Here is a 17,037-nt window from a genome sequence, read left to right as displayed (position 1 = left end):
AGTGTAAATGTTTTGGTCATTTTGTTAATGAGTGTCCAAATCGTAGAAAATACATTAGGAACAAAGATCTTGCTGCAACTCTTGATGAAATGTCTGATCACTATGATTCAAATGAAGATGAAAAATCAAGTGTTGCACTCCTTGGTGAAAATATTGATTTTGATAACTGTAGCAATACGTACATCAATCTTGATATTCTTCTTGGAGAAACTTCTTCAACCACTTTGGAGGATAAAATGGATTTTTCCATGTCTACTGAAAATTTTATCTCACATGTTTCAGGTACCTCAATCTGTTTAGCAGCATGCTCAGCTATGGTGTCTGAACCTTCCTCCATATTGACATGTTCTTATTGTAGTTTTAAGGGTCATGAAGTCTCTAAGTGTTTCAAGTATAAACATAAAATAACATATGTCAACAAACTTCAACGGAGAGCAAATCGATTAGCAAACAAGCTCAAACTTGTTCAAAAGTCGAATTCATTTGAGGTATATAAACTCAACACTTCTCAGAAGAAGTTAATTTCTAAAGGAAAAGATAGACCTCTGCAAAAAAGAACGGGGTCTAAAAAATCCACAAAAAAGGGCACATGCGGCCCCACGAATGATTGTTGTCTAGTAAAGCTTATTGTAAAGTACATGTGTATGGTCAATATTAGTAGTCTTGTAGAAGAGGGCACTAAAATGCACATGTAAGTCATCCTGATATCAAGCTTTGCCTATGAAAGCAAGTTGAACATTTAGAGAGAGGCAGGATATTCTCAGATCATTGTACTGTGTATTGGAATTAGTCCCTGTAACCTTTACTATTTTGAGGGTTTACAGCAAAAAAATAGTTGATATTAAAATAAATTAATAAAGGTTCATTGCTTTAAAAAAATATATTATCAGTTCAGTACCATCATATTCAAAATTTTAAATGAAAACTGATCATATTAATGTGCATTAATTGTGCATTAATAGTGATCATATTTACCTAAAGATTTCATGATTAATGTACATTTATTGCAAGACTTACTATAAAATGTAAGGGTGAGTGCCTTCAGGGATACAAATCCTTAGAACCAAAGAATCTACTTTTATTCTTTCCCGCTATCTCGAGCATTAGACAGAAAAAGAGCCATGGCAAGTATCGCCAAAGTTGAAAACATATATTACTTCTTCATGGTTTTCATTGTTCTAGTTGGTCTTCACGAGTGTAAGTTCTTTTTTTTTTCCTTAACATTTTTATTCCTAAGATCGAGTTATGTATCATATGTTCTTCTCTTATGTATACCTCATACCAAATTATGTCTCTAATTTAGTAATGTTTATGAATTGAATTATAGGTACGGAAAATATCCCAAGGAGGAGCACTGATGAAAAGAATGTGGCGAAGACGTTTGGGCAAAACGATGTCAACTTATCATCTGCCAATTTGTTGTGTATTAAGCAGACTTGCCTAAATTTGTTACCTTGTTGGTGCTGCACCCAACAAATGTTCGGATGTTATCCAACAGAAAATATGTGTCAGTCCGTATGCAAGGCTTAATTAGCCGGCACAAGCTCCTCAATTGAGAATATGTTGGCACTAATAATGACAATCATGGAGGAGTTTCTTTCTTAATAGTCCTTTCCGATAAGATTTTATAGCAATTGTGAGTGGACTGGAGATTGCTAAAGAAATTATTTAAGTGGCATAAATTTGAAACCCATATCAACTTTTTTCTTTGTTTTTCATTTTGCTAATCTACTCGACCAAATTGGTAGATGGATAGATTATGTTTTCACAAATTCACGAATAATAGATTGGGTGCAGATTGCATATTTCAAAAACTGTTTCACTACTCAATCTGGTGGCCTAGCCCATCCTGAGCTGGAATGTTGTTAAGCATAAACTTTCCGAAAAAACAGTTTTACCGTTTAGTCGATTGAAAAATTACAAATAAAAAAAATATGCCAAATAAACGGGTAGCTAGCTCAGTTGGTCATCCCGTTGTTAAAAGGTTTCATGCGTTCCAAAAGAATCCAGGTTCGAGTCCCAGATAACGCAATATTGCAGAATTTGATTCCTACTATCAAGCCAAATACGAAGTATTCAAGATAAGGAAAACCCTAGTCAACAAGGAAATAAGGAAAAAGTTCATTCCATTCATAGGTATGTACTTCTCACTATAATCTCTTATGGTCTATCTCTGATGGTCTTATGTCGTTTGATATGTTATAGTTATAATCACTTGCAGACTTGTTGAGATTTTGTTTATAGCCTAGGGTTAGTGGATTAACAGAATTCACGATTTCAAGGATTTATAATCTCATGGGATTACAAATCTGGCATTTTTGTAAATCCCTTATGTGTTTGGTAACTCATTTAAAATTTCTAGGATTCACAAAATTATCTTGTTTTAAAATCTATAGACAAATGCTATCCCGCACTATTTTGCGGGTAGCTATCCCGCTCAAGCGGGATTCTTTACCGTTAGATCATGAAATCAACGGTTGGATTCATATTCAGAAAACGACCCACCACATTCAGGAAAGGACCCACCATTTTTCCTAAAAGGTTGAAGGCTATTAGATCTAGGTTTTAGCATGATCTAACGGCAAAGAAGCCGCTTGAACGGGATAGCTACCCGCAAAACGGTGCGGGACATCCGGTATTGTTTGGAGTACTAAAAGAATCTTAAAATGGTATAGATATGAGATTTAAAGATATAAAAAGTGGTGGGTCCATAAATCCCTTGATAAGTTTCCCAGCAAATCTTAGGAGGGAGGGGTGAGCCTCCATATGGAGGATTTGCTGGAAAACTGATTCCCGTGGGAAACGTGATTCCAAGGATTTGGGAAACCAAACATACGGAAGAAATCGTAATTCCACCAAATTCCATAAACCCATAAATCTCACCTTTAAAATTCTAATCCAAACCCACCATAAGTTAATTTAACTTGATTTCAATTTTTTGGTAACTTGATATCTCACTGGATGCTTTTGCCTTTTGATATTTCAATAATTCAATTTGATTATTTTTTTATTTTTTTGATATCTTATTGGATGCTTTTGAAGTTCGGATATGAATCAATGAATCATATGATATCCTATCGTTGCTTTTGTGTTGACTGAAATTAATTGTTTCTTTGATAATTGATTGATTAATATCTATCAGTCTGTTTGTCCTCTAAATCTAAATGTTTTGTTCCATGTATAGACTTGCTGATCTGGTTTACTTATAAAAATGCGTAGTAAGACGGTTGTACCGGGCAAAAGTGGACATGATTCAAGATGTCAGAGACGGCCTCGTTGAAAACGCAAGTATCACAGGGCGTCCTGAGCTATTTCGCACAGGGTCGTCTAAATATCAGAAACGGCCTTAAATAGGGTAACTTGTTAAATTAATATAGTAGTACAATGTTGGAGCTTAGCTTGTCAGACTTCCGACTAGTTTCTTGTAATAGTACTCTTATCTAATATTATTATTTTTCTAAAGAAAAACAACACAAACATGCTAGAATAAGGTATACATAGATTGAATAAGGTATACATAGATTAATAGGGGACTATAAGTCCGAATTAGCATGCTAACAAGTGTCTAAAGGATGTAAAGTTACATAAGTGTTCTTTTCCGATTAGAATTAGTCCTTAGTTTTAAATCTAAATCTTTAGTTTTTGCTTTTATTTTTCGATCAACCCCTTTCACCCTTTTCACATTCCATCATTTTCAAACGAAAAATTCGTCGATTAATTTATCGAGAATAAGATAATAACTAATGTCGCAAGCTCAATTTATTACTTTATTTTGTTCTTTTAGTGACATATTAGGTTAAAAAATTGATTTGTATTGAATTAAATTGTGTTGATGGTCATGGTATAGTTTCACTTGGTACGATGATGTTTTATGTTTTTGGTTAGTGGTCATGCTCATTGGGTAAGTATCATAACAACTATTCATGTTATTCTTCATAATTGAAATTTATTTTTACCAGGGTCGTCATGGTCCTCACCCGTATAGCATAGCGACTAGTAGTTGAAAAGGCTAAACCATGACGAATGTTTGGCAAAAATTGATTACATTTTACATGGAAAATAAAAAAAAAGCCATGATGGTTCTAATATGCGGAGGATTTCCTCCGCGGCCAGCTTCTTAGAGGGACTATGGCCGTTTAGGCCACGAAAGTTTGAGGCAATAACAGGTCTGTGATGCCCTTAGATGTTCTGGGCCGCACACGCGGTACACTGATGTATTCAACGAGTATATAGCCTTGGCCGACAGGCCCGGATAATCTTCGGAAACTACATCGTGATTGGGATAGATCATTGCCCCTTGTACCTCGGCTCCAGATGTTAGTGCACACGTTAACCCAAGTTCGATGCCCCCTTAGACTTCGGATCTCGGTTCTTAGTCATTCCTTACTAGCCGCGATAAGCGTCGATGGGGTAAACACTAGGCCCAGAAGGGGCCAAGGATTAAATTGTCCTTGGTGCCAACAACGCACTGGGTTCGTCTTCGACTCACGCGTTCGCTAACTGTCCTCTAGGAGGGACTCGACGGACTGAGCCAAAGGGTAGCAATCCCATGAAGTGTGCGTAGATACGAAGTCAAGCATTGTGAGACACGTCAGGTGGGATACATCTTGTTCCCCAGACATCAAGATCTCCGCTTCTCCATACATCTACGACGATACAGGGACCTACATTGGCCAGCCCAACACAATCTTCACCTACAGAACCAAGCAAGTCGGATCGGATACCGTTGATGGCCGGGACGGAACAACGGCTCGATGGATTTAGCCTGAGCGGCTGTCCCGAGCTGGACATCACCGGTCGGGCGGGATGTACGGGGTAGGGGTGTCATCGGGGAAGCGGACTAAAGCGGAGTATAAAAAACGAGAAGGAAAGCCGAACTATCGGCATCGAGAAGGGTCGAGCGAAGAGTATTCCCCTTGGCAACAAGGGCGCTTAGGCGGTCCGGCCACGCCGACGGGACATCAAATGTCTGCAGCATTCACGGTCTAAACGGTGCGATTAGCTCACACCCAAAACCACCCAACCCGAATAAAGGGAATAAAGGGTCATTTTCACTGGGTTCTAAATTATACCATGACCAATGTTTGGAAAAAATTAAACCATATTCTATATGAAAAATCAAAATATCTGTTATGGTTCTCGTATATCGACCATGACAATAGTATTTGTGTCACCATCATAGTAAAGCTAGAGACCATTGCGAATGTTTGGCAAAATTCTGACCACATTCTACCTGAAAAATCAATATAGTCATCATGGTTCTAATATGTCGACCATGATGATAGCTGTGGTGTCATCATCATAGTAAAGCTAGATTATGCCAACTCTGGTTTAATAATGAGATTCAAAACTGGTTACTATGATGATTGTTTACAACTTGCATTCCTCGTCATTTTAATAATAACGATGACGATTTTTAATGGTCACCATAAAACATTGTCATGGTTTCTAACATTGCCTTTCCGACTAAAGCATGTCGGCAAGGTAGTTTCCCCATCGTTCATGCCGACTGTTGATTAGTTGAGATCAAAGTTAACTAATTCTTCATATCATTTGACAAATTTAATCAAAACAATACTGTGAAATTACATATGGAGAACTGTTTTATTAGAGTAGTTCACTTGGGTTATCGAATTTTCAAAACCCTAATTTTTCAAATTTTCCCAAAAAGAAATCTTCAAACAAATTCATAAGCTAAATTTAACAAAAACAATAATCCCTAATTTGGATCCAACTAATCTAATTTGTCTATATTATCTTAACTAATCAAGTGAATTAGTTATAATTAAGTAAGGGCAGGTTAGTTATTACCAAAATTATATAGATAGGGACCTTTCAAATCTACCTCAAAATGATCTTATTTTGTTTAAATATCTAGCCCCCAAATTAATTCATGCATACCACAATCCGGTGAGTATAATATAATATAATATTCATCACATTTGATGGGTACAAGCTTACTAAGAGGATAACAAAATCCAAAGTGTTATTTAGTTTGTCTTTTATGGATTTTGGTATCCTTATCTATAAACTAGTACTTCATTAGCATTAACAGTGTGAAGATTTTTGAAATAAAAAGATAACAATAAATTATAGCATTACATTGATTAATATATATTTTTTTCCTATTTTTGTTTCTAATACCACTTGGTTCTTGTCTGATTGAAAATATTAGTGGTATAAGCGAAATGACAGTGGGGTGGGCAAATGAGCTAATTTTTTCATTCTCACCCCCACAATGGAATAAGCGAATGGGAAAAACGATTTACTCAACTTGAAAAGATCGCATGAAACTGAGACGCTCGGCCTAGGGAAATCCAAGGCTTTGAACCTGTCGAGATGAGCATCATCTCAAGTTGAGCCAACCGACTTTTTCCGAAGCGATAACGACTAGTTTCATCCAATGGATCTAATCACATCCCCTCTATATTCAATCGTTCTCAATTATAAAGTCACACCTTCTACTCTCAAACATTTTATGATTTCACTTTTCAACTCAAATTTTCACTTTCAAACTCTTAGTTTTTAAATTAAAATAAAGAATTTCCAAGAAAATTGACCATTTCATCCGAAATACAATTATTTCCGCAAAAAATGTTCAACAGAAAACATGCGGTGCAAGTTGTAGTACGGATGAGATAAAGACTAAGATTTATTCTTGATTCTATCAATGGTGCTCAACAAAAATATAATACTATTTGAGAGAATATTCATAAGCTTTTTTGTCAAGAAACTAGTGAAAAGACGAGGGTGCCCAAATACACCACAATCTTTTATTTATCCACCTATAAGTCCTCTTACCGAAAGTGATCGTCTATGGACAGAGTCGAGAGAATGCAACAAATCGGTATTCACACTTTGTGTTACTTAATAATAGGTTCAGACTTAACCAAACTCTATAGGATCACTATCAAGTATATCGGAGTTAACGTTTGTGTATTTTACTTTTAATTATAATAACAATTATAATTGCGGAAATAGAAAAGTAAAAGGCACGACAAGATTTTTTTAACGAGGAAAACTATTGTAGATGGTGAAATTTGGATAAGGGGCAAAAGCATCATTTCCAGACCATAGACAAAACTCAACTCTCACGGGAGAGATTAAGCCCTTGGTCCTCAAGGCACCAGTAGACTTATGAACCAGAACAACCACGATTTCTAGTATACGTCCCCGCGAGACACTGTTGATTGTGATGCCATGATTCCTAGTATATATCCTCGACGAGATACTGCTGGTCATGCAGGCTCTGTAGATGCGTAAAAACGTCCCCGGTGGACTTATGACCTAGAGCGGAGATATGCATATCTTATGTAAGCACGACTCACCCTATTTGAGATCAGGGACTGATTCCTAGTACATCATCGCGAGATACACTGGTCATATATGCTCTAGGCTCTGACTCGGCTTACTGAGGTTTTTGAATAACTTCTAGGACATCCCCGTAAGATACGCTGGTTATTCTGCCTCCGGTCTTTTTTGACAGACTCATAGAACATCCTTTCGAGATACACTGGTCTTGTTGGCCCATCATATGGACATGCAGTTGATTCCTCGCACATCTCTGCAAGATACGCTGGTCAAGACAGGTGAGCCAAAGTCTCGCAGAGGCATTAATCGGGCGTACAAAGCCTTTCCTCTCTCTCTCTCTCTCTCTCTCCAGAATGAGTCCCAGTTGACCACAGAGAGATTCGAATCCGTTAATAAAATCTTCATAGAGATTTTGATCCGTATGCAAAATCTCGGAGAGATTCAAATCTCTCTGTAAAATCTCGGAGAGATTCCAATCTTTCTGGAAAATCTCGGAGAGATTCAAATGTCTCTGCAAGAGGGGTTCACATCTCTCTTCAATATCTCGGAGGGATTCAGATCTCTCTTCAATATTCCAGAGAGATTCAAATCTCTCTTCAAGATTCTAGAGAGATTCAAATCTCTCGGGAAATCTCAGATAAGGCTGGATAATCCCTATGGTAGGCACGAGCCTCATGTAGGAATCGAGTCTCCTATCCACACGAATTCTGAGGCATACCATGCCTTTTTATGCGAATCATCCTAGTCATTCTTACAAATCGGAGAATATCTCTCTATCTCGGCCAACTCGGCTAAAGAGAATATTTTTCTTTCTCAACACGTCATCACAAAGGCTGACTCAGCTTCATCCAAATTGGGGGATAACAATTATGGTTCTGGTCTGGCGGTCTACGACACGTGTGAGAAATACCCGGCTTATTTCTCACCGCAGAAGAGAGTAAAGGAGGTGGAATAATGAGATAAACTCAACCTAGTTTATCTTTATTCCTGAAGAAACGGGAGAATTGCCCGCACGACACGGAAAGCAATCCTTATCTTCACCGACCCGAGATTAGAGAATTCAGCTATAAATAGGTGGTCATCTATTTCTCCAAGCTACGATCAACTTTCTGATAACCTCTCAGAGCAATTCTTCTTCAAACCCTAGAATTCTTTGATCTCTCTCTTCATTTGTTTCCCTCCCTAAGACCATACCTAACCTCTCCTTTGACTGAAGCAACCTTTGAATGGACACTGTGCGTGGTTTAGGCGAAGATTGTTCGTGCTCAACTTCCCGTAACTCACTTTCAGAAACCCTAGAATCCCACTTTAGCCTCTCACCGATTTTAGGTAACTATATTTTGGCGACCACTATGGCGGGTTGTTTACTCAGTTACAAATATCAATCATGGTCTCTTAGGAAGGAAGACGATGCTACCAATCCAAACACTAAATCGTTTCATTGATCCAGTCTCTGTAAATCCCTTACAAGCTTAACCGAGAGAGTTATCCCCACCAGCACTTTATCTCTCTTTCGAGTTTGACCTTAGTGAATAGGTTAGTGCATCCCGGATCACATGGATATCTTCCTGCATGACAAAACGCCCTAGTAACCTATTTTCATAAAAGTTTACTGCTAATCCTTGAAAACGTTGGGTAAGGACCAAGGAGAACTCCCGGAGACTTAACAGAATCTTGCAAAATCTCAAATCGACATCCAGGATTATCTGAAAATGCCTTTAGAGTTACCAGAAAGGATGGATCCAACAAATCTAGATCGATTACACGCTTCCTAAAGAAGGAGTACTAAAACTGCTGAGAATAGCACTGACGAGATCTTTCCTGCAATCGACCTCACCGGAGAAGATAAAGGTCATTCCGAACGCGACAGAGCAAAGGAGCAACCATCCAGCCGACCTTATTACTCTCAATAACCTAAAGGATCAGATGACGTTCTTAACTTGCAGATTTTGACGAATATTTGCTCCAAAATTCATTTAGGTCAAGGGCCCTCAACCTGATCACAGGGAACTCGAGAAGTTTACTTCATTTTACTATTTTACTTATAACTTTTTCATTATGTATCCGATTGACCTAGTTCTTTTTCCGTCGGATTTGTTTTTCGTCGTTTACAAGATAAACTTAGCGAAAACTTAGAAAGGATCCAAAAAAATTCGTGACCTGGTCAAAAGCGTTGCAGAACCACATGGGGTAATAAACCGCCAACAAAGATACATCTTGTCGCCCTTCCTGCTTCAGATAATCGTGACAAGAACGCGACAAAGTATGAAGTGAAACTATATCCCAAGACGAGGCTCAATAGAAAGTCAGCCTTATCCGAAGACGCAAATCTGCTAGTCGATATGCTACCTCAACACCCCTTTTGTCAGAAATAATATGAACTAGACCTATGAGTTACGGCCAAGCCTCGATGAGCCTCCAGTTCATCTCATTTTCCAATGAACCTCAGTTCACCCAAGACGGAGAAGGATAATATCTTTACATCCAAATCTATCAAGGGAAAAGAAATCTGAAGCGATACTCATGAGGCCATAATTCCGATAAAACTTCATTACTCGACATACAGCCACAACCAACTACTATCACTGAAGTAAACAAGGGAAGGATCCGAGACCGTAGCTCCAAGGCACATGCTGCTTGATGTTTAGTCAGTAAAAGCTTCCTATCTCAAAATATATGCTCGGCAAGCTATCCCATACGTGAGAGTCATACGTGATGAGCAAAGGACAAGATATGATGATCACTTACAACTTCCTCAGGTCAAAGCACGATTCTATCTGTGAAGAAATGCCTAGAAGACTTCCAGTGAATTATCCCATCAATAAAGTAACCACAAATCGATTTTTCATCCACATCCATAGTTTTGCTAGTCCTATAAGGCGTACATTTTTCTTAATTTTGGTTTATCATCTCCCAAAAGAAAGACAGATCTCGATAGATGATTCGGCTACATAAGTTCGCATGAATCCTTGTCAAGACACCTAGTAGAGGCCGAACAATAGCTTCACCTTTTGCAAGAAGACACATGCGGCTAGTACCTCGATATGATTCTCCACGGATGTCTCTAACCCATAGAGTATCGCTTGCCCACCTTGAAGACTCAATATCATACGCTACAAGGGTTTTATTTCATTTCCAAGCATCCCGAGTCAATTAGAATCCCTAGTCCTATATCAAACTGGAGACTGACGAAGAACCATGCATCATACATCTATGTGACTAACATGAGGCGGCCCAAACATCCAACTCCTAAATGACAGACTCTTACACCATTGACACAGAGATCTCGGCTGCACAACAAATTGGTAGAATTCAGAACGTTAAGTTAGAGACTTCTCATTAGAGGTGTGTAAACAAGAATCAGATATCATATCCGAGCCTCAACTCCCATGGCGGATCTTCAAACAAAATTAAACATAGCCTTCTCTTATGATGAAATGCTTCAACCCTTGCGACCAAATCCCCTGGGACTGGAAATCAATCCCAAAATAGAGATACCAGAACACTTCCACAAGTCGAAGATTAGAAGATTCAAAATAAAGTTTCGTCGCATCCTAAGAAACCCATCAAAACTAATCTAGGGTTTCTATCATGATCAAGCAAGCTAGCATTTTACCAAACATGTTCAGGATTTTCACATATGAAAACATGTATTGGGATTATACCAAAGGAAAATACGCATTCAAATCCTTCCTCTCCGCTCAAGATTCACGCACGAGATAAACTAGGGTTTGTGACAGGTGAAAATGAGCCTGCAATATCTTCTATACTAAAACTGCCTCATACTTCATACAGTTAAACAAACTGGGAAAAACGGTATAGAATTTGATGATGCACCCGATGGAAATGGTACGTTTATGTCCCTGCTAACGCATGTTAAAAGGGCCTGATGTTCCGGAATACAATCCAAGAGATATGATCAAGACATTGGATTGTATTGCTGCTGAAAAACCCAATATTTTCGAGTTCAACTTCACGTGGAATTATCACCGGGAAAACCATATCCAAATCCTAATTTTTCTCCAGTTGAAGAAATGAAGGTATTTTATGTTTGATAGTTGGGGCCAACCACTAAGATCGGGCGTCGAACGAAGTTTCTACAACATCTGGAGTGAAAGCCTCGCAAGGGAGGACCTCCTATTACGAATTTCACATAGCGTTTTCACCTACTCGCATATACAACGAAGCAAGCGAAGGTTTGTATCAAGATCGAGTTCATGATGGAGCCGTTACTTCACTAGATGAGTACAAGCAAGAACCTAAGAAGAAAATTACCAACATTTAAGAAAATCATCTGGCAGTAGTGACCTCTACCTCTCGGGAAGAAAACTCTCTCTTCTTCTCTAAGGCCTCCATATCCTTTCCTCCATATATCCCCAGCTACCAGTCTCTCTTCCATAAGGGCCTCATCTGAGAAACGATGACTGGAGTTTAGCTTGTTCCAGTCAGCTCCAACAGAATCCAGCGACTCTCTCGATTACATTGATCATCACGGGTGGTCATCAAATTTTCCAGGTTTACAAGATCATCAGAAGAAAGACCGCTTAGAGTTATTCTCCTCATGTTACCAAATCTGCCACAAGTATCTCATCCGAAGTTAGAAGTCCAATATGGCTAACAAGGTCAACACCAACAGCAGGATAACCGGCAATGCGCTCTGCCTCACCTCTTTCGGATTCTCCAACACCAGTTTACTGATAATTGGGGACTGTTGCACACTTGTTCCGCCAAAAAAGATAAGGTCATCCACTCTATTATCAACATATTTTTATTGAATTGTATTCATAACGTGAGCCTACAAACAAGGAAGGAGTTAGACAAAGTATATCAAAAATACAAGAGTTGAAGACGTATATAAAGTACAACTAAGGTTTTGCTCAACAAGAATGCGTCAAGTCTCGCAAAAGCGAAGCCCATCCTTACGACTAGATCCCTACCTTTATTTAAATAAACCTAATCCACGTCGTCAAGGATATTAACGAGATTACATGGTTTTATATTTTCATGAAGAATTGAGAGAAGACATGCTTTCTTCGTAACTAAGGGTAAAAACGTATAAGCATGCCATGGAAGTTTTGGCTCAACGAGATCAAATTCACGACCTATGACAAGCTAAGGAAGGACAATTAGGTCATAACACTCCAAATGATCATTTTCTAAGAGTCTAAATACATCAAGAGTTCAAACGCAATAAGGACTCCTTTCGAAAACAGACATTCGTACATTCCAGCGCGAAGACTTGAAAACAGATGACAGACCATAAGAAATTTTAGGGTTCTTCCTGAATAAAATATGTTCCCCTATATCTTATAAACAACATACCAAAAGGGAGCCTCAAACGGACAAACGATCTAGGATATGTGGTTCCAACACCGAAGCAAGAGCAATCTGAAAAACTCCTGAAATTCTATACGGGATTCCTGATGACCAAAGTACGCGACTGGTTGACTGAACTAAATAACTCGGAATTAGGTCATTATTTTTGAGTTAAATATATAATTATTTTCTCTTTTAAAATTGGGGCCTGAAGCTCAAATCCGACATCGTATGAATATTTTACAGCAATTCTACGCAAGTCTCTCAAAACTGAAGTTTTCTGACGAACACCAAAACGAAGAGTCCTGATACAAAGAGAACATGTGAAAAAAAGGATGGAATGACCTCCATACCTATTGCACGCACAAAAATTTTGGAAAATAGTTCTCTTTTCAATCCTAGATCAAAAGGGAATCCATCATTCAAAAGGAAAAGGAATTAGAGCTAAAATAGAGAATTAAAGGAATTTGGCTCAAATAGGGAAACCTAGGCTTTCCTTTCTTCCAAAATCTCTCTAAACGTGGCCAAGACTCTCCCACATTCATGAAATATCTCCTAGGACATTGGTACGTCACTTACTCTCTCGGAATTTTTTCAAACGGAACAAAGTCGAAGAGAATTAGGATTTTGACGAAAATAAGCCCTAATTTCAAGAATTTGGCGAAAAGGGGATTTACTCTAAAAGAGAAGGGGACGATGATGTGATTTGTAGATAGTGGTAAAAGTGGTTCGATTCTCAGACTTGTGAAGGATATTAATTAGACTTAAATTCTAACATTAAAATAGAAAACTCACTAAAAATTATAGCAAACTCAATCAAAGTTGATATCAATATTAAAAGAACACTAAGGCTAAGATTCCACTATTTTCCAAATTCAAAGTGATTTAATCCAATATTTATATTCATGCAATTTTTTTCGTTCAATTTGATTCTAAACTATTGCAACAAGTAGATTCTCAAAATAACAAGTGTAAATCTGAAGCATAGAACATCAAAAACCTAGGTCCAAGCATGCTCTATCAAAATAAATAACAATTGCTTAACAAGAATCATTCAAACAATTTTCACTCAAGGAAAAACAATCATAAAAATAATTGCGATAAATAAATAAATAAGAATATACCACTTTTTGTTGGAAAAATAGCTTCCTCTATCGCCTCAACAATGGAGTTTAGCTCCTCATATTAATCACTTGCTAAAAATACATGTTTGTTGCTCAAAAGTTGACTAAAAGAGTGAAAGGTGTAAAGCAGCTGATTTGCAACAGCGTAAAAGTGTCACAGATCTCTGGTACAAAGACGAACAATGATTACTGTTGTATATAAACGTTACTTATCTTCTGCTGTTGAACAACGACACTGTTCTGCGACTGTTCCTCGTGCGTCAATGTTCTTCGCGTTCTTGAGTTGTGCAGCAGCAGCAGAAACAGAGTTTGATAAAACTCTGATTTCTTCTTCTCTGGCTCTCCTCAGGTCCCCAAACTCTCGACAACCCTTCTATATGACCCAAACAATCTATTTATATCAAAAATACCAATTAAATCTCTCCCAAATCTTCCAAAATCTCTTTCCTTCTCTTCACGGAAAAGTTGCGGCAATTTATTGTTTTAGAATTTCTACGCGTTTCTGAGCTTTCCTTTTTATTCTAAACTCTTCCTTAGATAGATAGATACAAATCTTTGGGAAGGTTTACAACACTTTAGTCTCTCTAAAATTCCCTAAAACAGGTCACACACGTGACTTTCCATATTTTCTGTTGTGATAAAAATCCGTCGATTGAGCCCAGTCTAATCGATTTCAACACCCATATCAGATTCATAGACCCATAAGAAGTCAATCCTATGAAAATCAGAGGTTTAATCAACCTCAAACTCCTCCAAATCAAGAACCCTAAAATCTGTTCTTCACTGCCAAGATATTTCCCGCCAAAACTTGGTTTTTGAAATGTTGAAGATGGTCGCCCCTATCCAGAGCAGGGGTGCGATTAGCAGATGTCTGGAAATGGGACGCCCCTTAGTAATTAGGTTACCCCTTATCCAAAGTGAGGGTCCGAATAGCAAATGTCCTCCCATGAACACAAAAAACACTTTTCGAGGGAATTTCGCCGCAAAATCTTATTTTTCCAAAAACACCTACAAAGACATAAAAAGCCAAAATAAATACAAAATCGAGCACTAACAATATATATAATTGAGATTATATCAGACACAAAAATGTGTCTATCAGCCGAGCCTCTCCCCATTCTATTGGACGTTATCTACACCTCTATCATACCCTTTTATCTCATCACTCTTCTATAAAATCGATCTCATAAGGGATTTTGACCAAAATACTCTTATTTCGCGATTTTGAGTATTTTCAAAAGAAAAAAGCCCTAATACAGCCAGAGACCGACAAAACTCTCATCTACTCATTACCAGGGCCTCATACACATGAACATTAAGTTCTCTTAGTGTTTAAAGAAGAATAGGATTGAAACGGAATCCAGAAAGGCGGAATTTCAGAGAAAATAAAGGTAATTTAGCTTAAACAGGGAAGTTCGGGTTCATAATTTCCAAAAGCAGGACCAGACACATGCCTCTATCCCTCTCTCAAGACGTGACCATGCCTAGGAAATCTCATGGGAATTAAACATGCTCTCATCATAAAAAGTGCCGACTCCACAACATGGATGCACACATTCCAAGCCTTGTCAAGCCTCTCTAGAGTGTCTGAAGGAGTCAGATGAGAACAAAAGAGAAATTAGGGTTTAGGTACAGTACAAGCCTGAATTCAGTATTTACATGGGATAGGGACTCCGTAATTTCAAAAATAAGGGTCTATCTTTTCTCACGGATCTTCACCAAAATCAAGGCCATCAACAAAACCGTTTAAAAACTCTTTCTTCCCCACATACTCGCCTGTACAAACTCGAAAGCTCAAGGATGCACAGAGAGAGAAAATTAGGGTTTTTCCCAAGTAAACCCTAATTAATAAATTTTATTCTCTCAAGAAAGAAATTTTGTCTCATCAAAACTTTATTATCATATCATTAATGTCTAATACAAAATCAGATGAAGTTCCAAAGTCCATAATCGATTCCAAGATCAGAGTCATAACAATCAAAGACTAAACGTCAATTCGGGGACTCAGCAAGTCTAGAAGATCGAGTGGATTTTAGTTTCGCGCTTGAACGATTCGCAACCATCTATATACTCATCATAGAACAATCAAGGTTCTACTCTGAGTAGGGACTTAATTTAGATGGTGAAATTTGGATAAGGGGCAAAAGCTTCATTTCGAGACCATAAACAAAACTCAACTCTCACGGGAGAGATTAAGCCCTTGGTCCTCAAGACACCAATAGACACGATTTCTAGTATACGTCCTCGCGAGACACTATTGGTCGTGATACCATGATTCATAGCGCACATCCTCGACGAGGTACTGCTGGTCACGTAGGTTCTGTCGAGCATAAAACGTCTCCAATAGACTTATGAACCAGAACAACCACAATTCCAGCATGTCTTCGCGAGACGGTGGTGATTGTGATGCCATGATTCCTAGTATACATCCTCGATGAGATACTGCTGGTCATGTAGGCTTTGTAGATGCGTAAAAACCTCCCCGGTGGACTTATGACCCATAGCGGAGATATGCATGTCTCCTGTAAGCACGACTCACCCTATTTGAGATCAAGGACTGATTCCTAGTACATCATCGCGAGATACACTGGTCATGTCTGCTCTAGGATCTGACTAGACTTACTGAGGTTTCTGAATAACTCCTAGGACATCCCCGTAAGATACGCTGGTTATTCTGCCTCCGGTCTCTTTTGACAGACTCCTAGAACATCCTTTCGAGATACACTGGTCTTGTTAGCCCATCATATGGACACACAGTTGATTCCTAGCACATCTCTGCAAGATACGCTGGTCAAATACAAGTAAACCAAAGTCTCACAGAGGCATTAATCGGGAGTACAAAGCCTTTTCTCTCTCTCCAGGACGAGTCCCAGCTGACCATAGAGAGATTCGGGTCCATTAAGAAAATCTTCATAGGGATTTTGATCCGTCTGCAAAATTTCGGAGAGATTCAAATCTCTCTGCAAAATCTCTTTGGAAAATCTCGGAAATATTCAAATCTCTCTCCGAGATTATCTCTGTGCAAAATCTCGGAGAGATTCAAATCTCTCTTCCAAATCTCAGAGGGATTCAAATCTCTCTTCAAGATTTTAGAGAGATTCAAATCTCTCGGGAAATCTCAGATAAGGCTGGATATTCCCCATGGTAGGCACGAGCCTCATGTAGGAATCGAGTCTCCTATCCACACGAATTATGAGGCATACCATGCCTTTTCACGTGACTCATCCTAGTCATTCTTACAAATCGGAGAATATCTCTCTATCTCGACCAACTCGGCTAAAGAAAA

The 17,037-nt window shown here is 38.4% G+C and overlaps 1 long non-coding RNA gene across 1 annotated transcript; it reads left to right on the top strand.

The window, feature by feature from the left end:
- The first annotated feature begins 1,070 nt into the window (after positions 1–1,070).
- On the top strand, positions 1,071–1,709 carry LOC113353829. Its single transcript, XR_003361554.1, has 2 exons — positions 1,071–1,197; positions 1,328–1,709. It is a non-coding gene; the product is annotated as an uncharacterized LOC113353829 (long non-coding RNA).
- The last annotated feature ends 15,328 nt before the right edge of the window (positions 1,710–17,037 follow it).

Source organism: Papaver somniferum, chromosome 2 (assembly GCF_003573695.1).
Source record: "Papaver somniferum cultivar HN1 chromosome 2, ASM357369v1, whole genome shotgun sequence".
Lineage (NCBI taxonomy): Eukaryota > Viridiplantae > Streptophyta > Magnoliopsida > Ranunculales > Papaveraceae > Papaver > Papaver somniferum.
The sequence above is the reverse complement of the archived record's forward strand: the minus strand, read 5'-3'. Positions and strand labels throughout refer to the sequence as shown.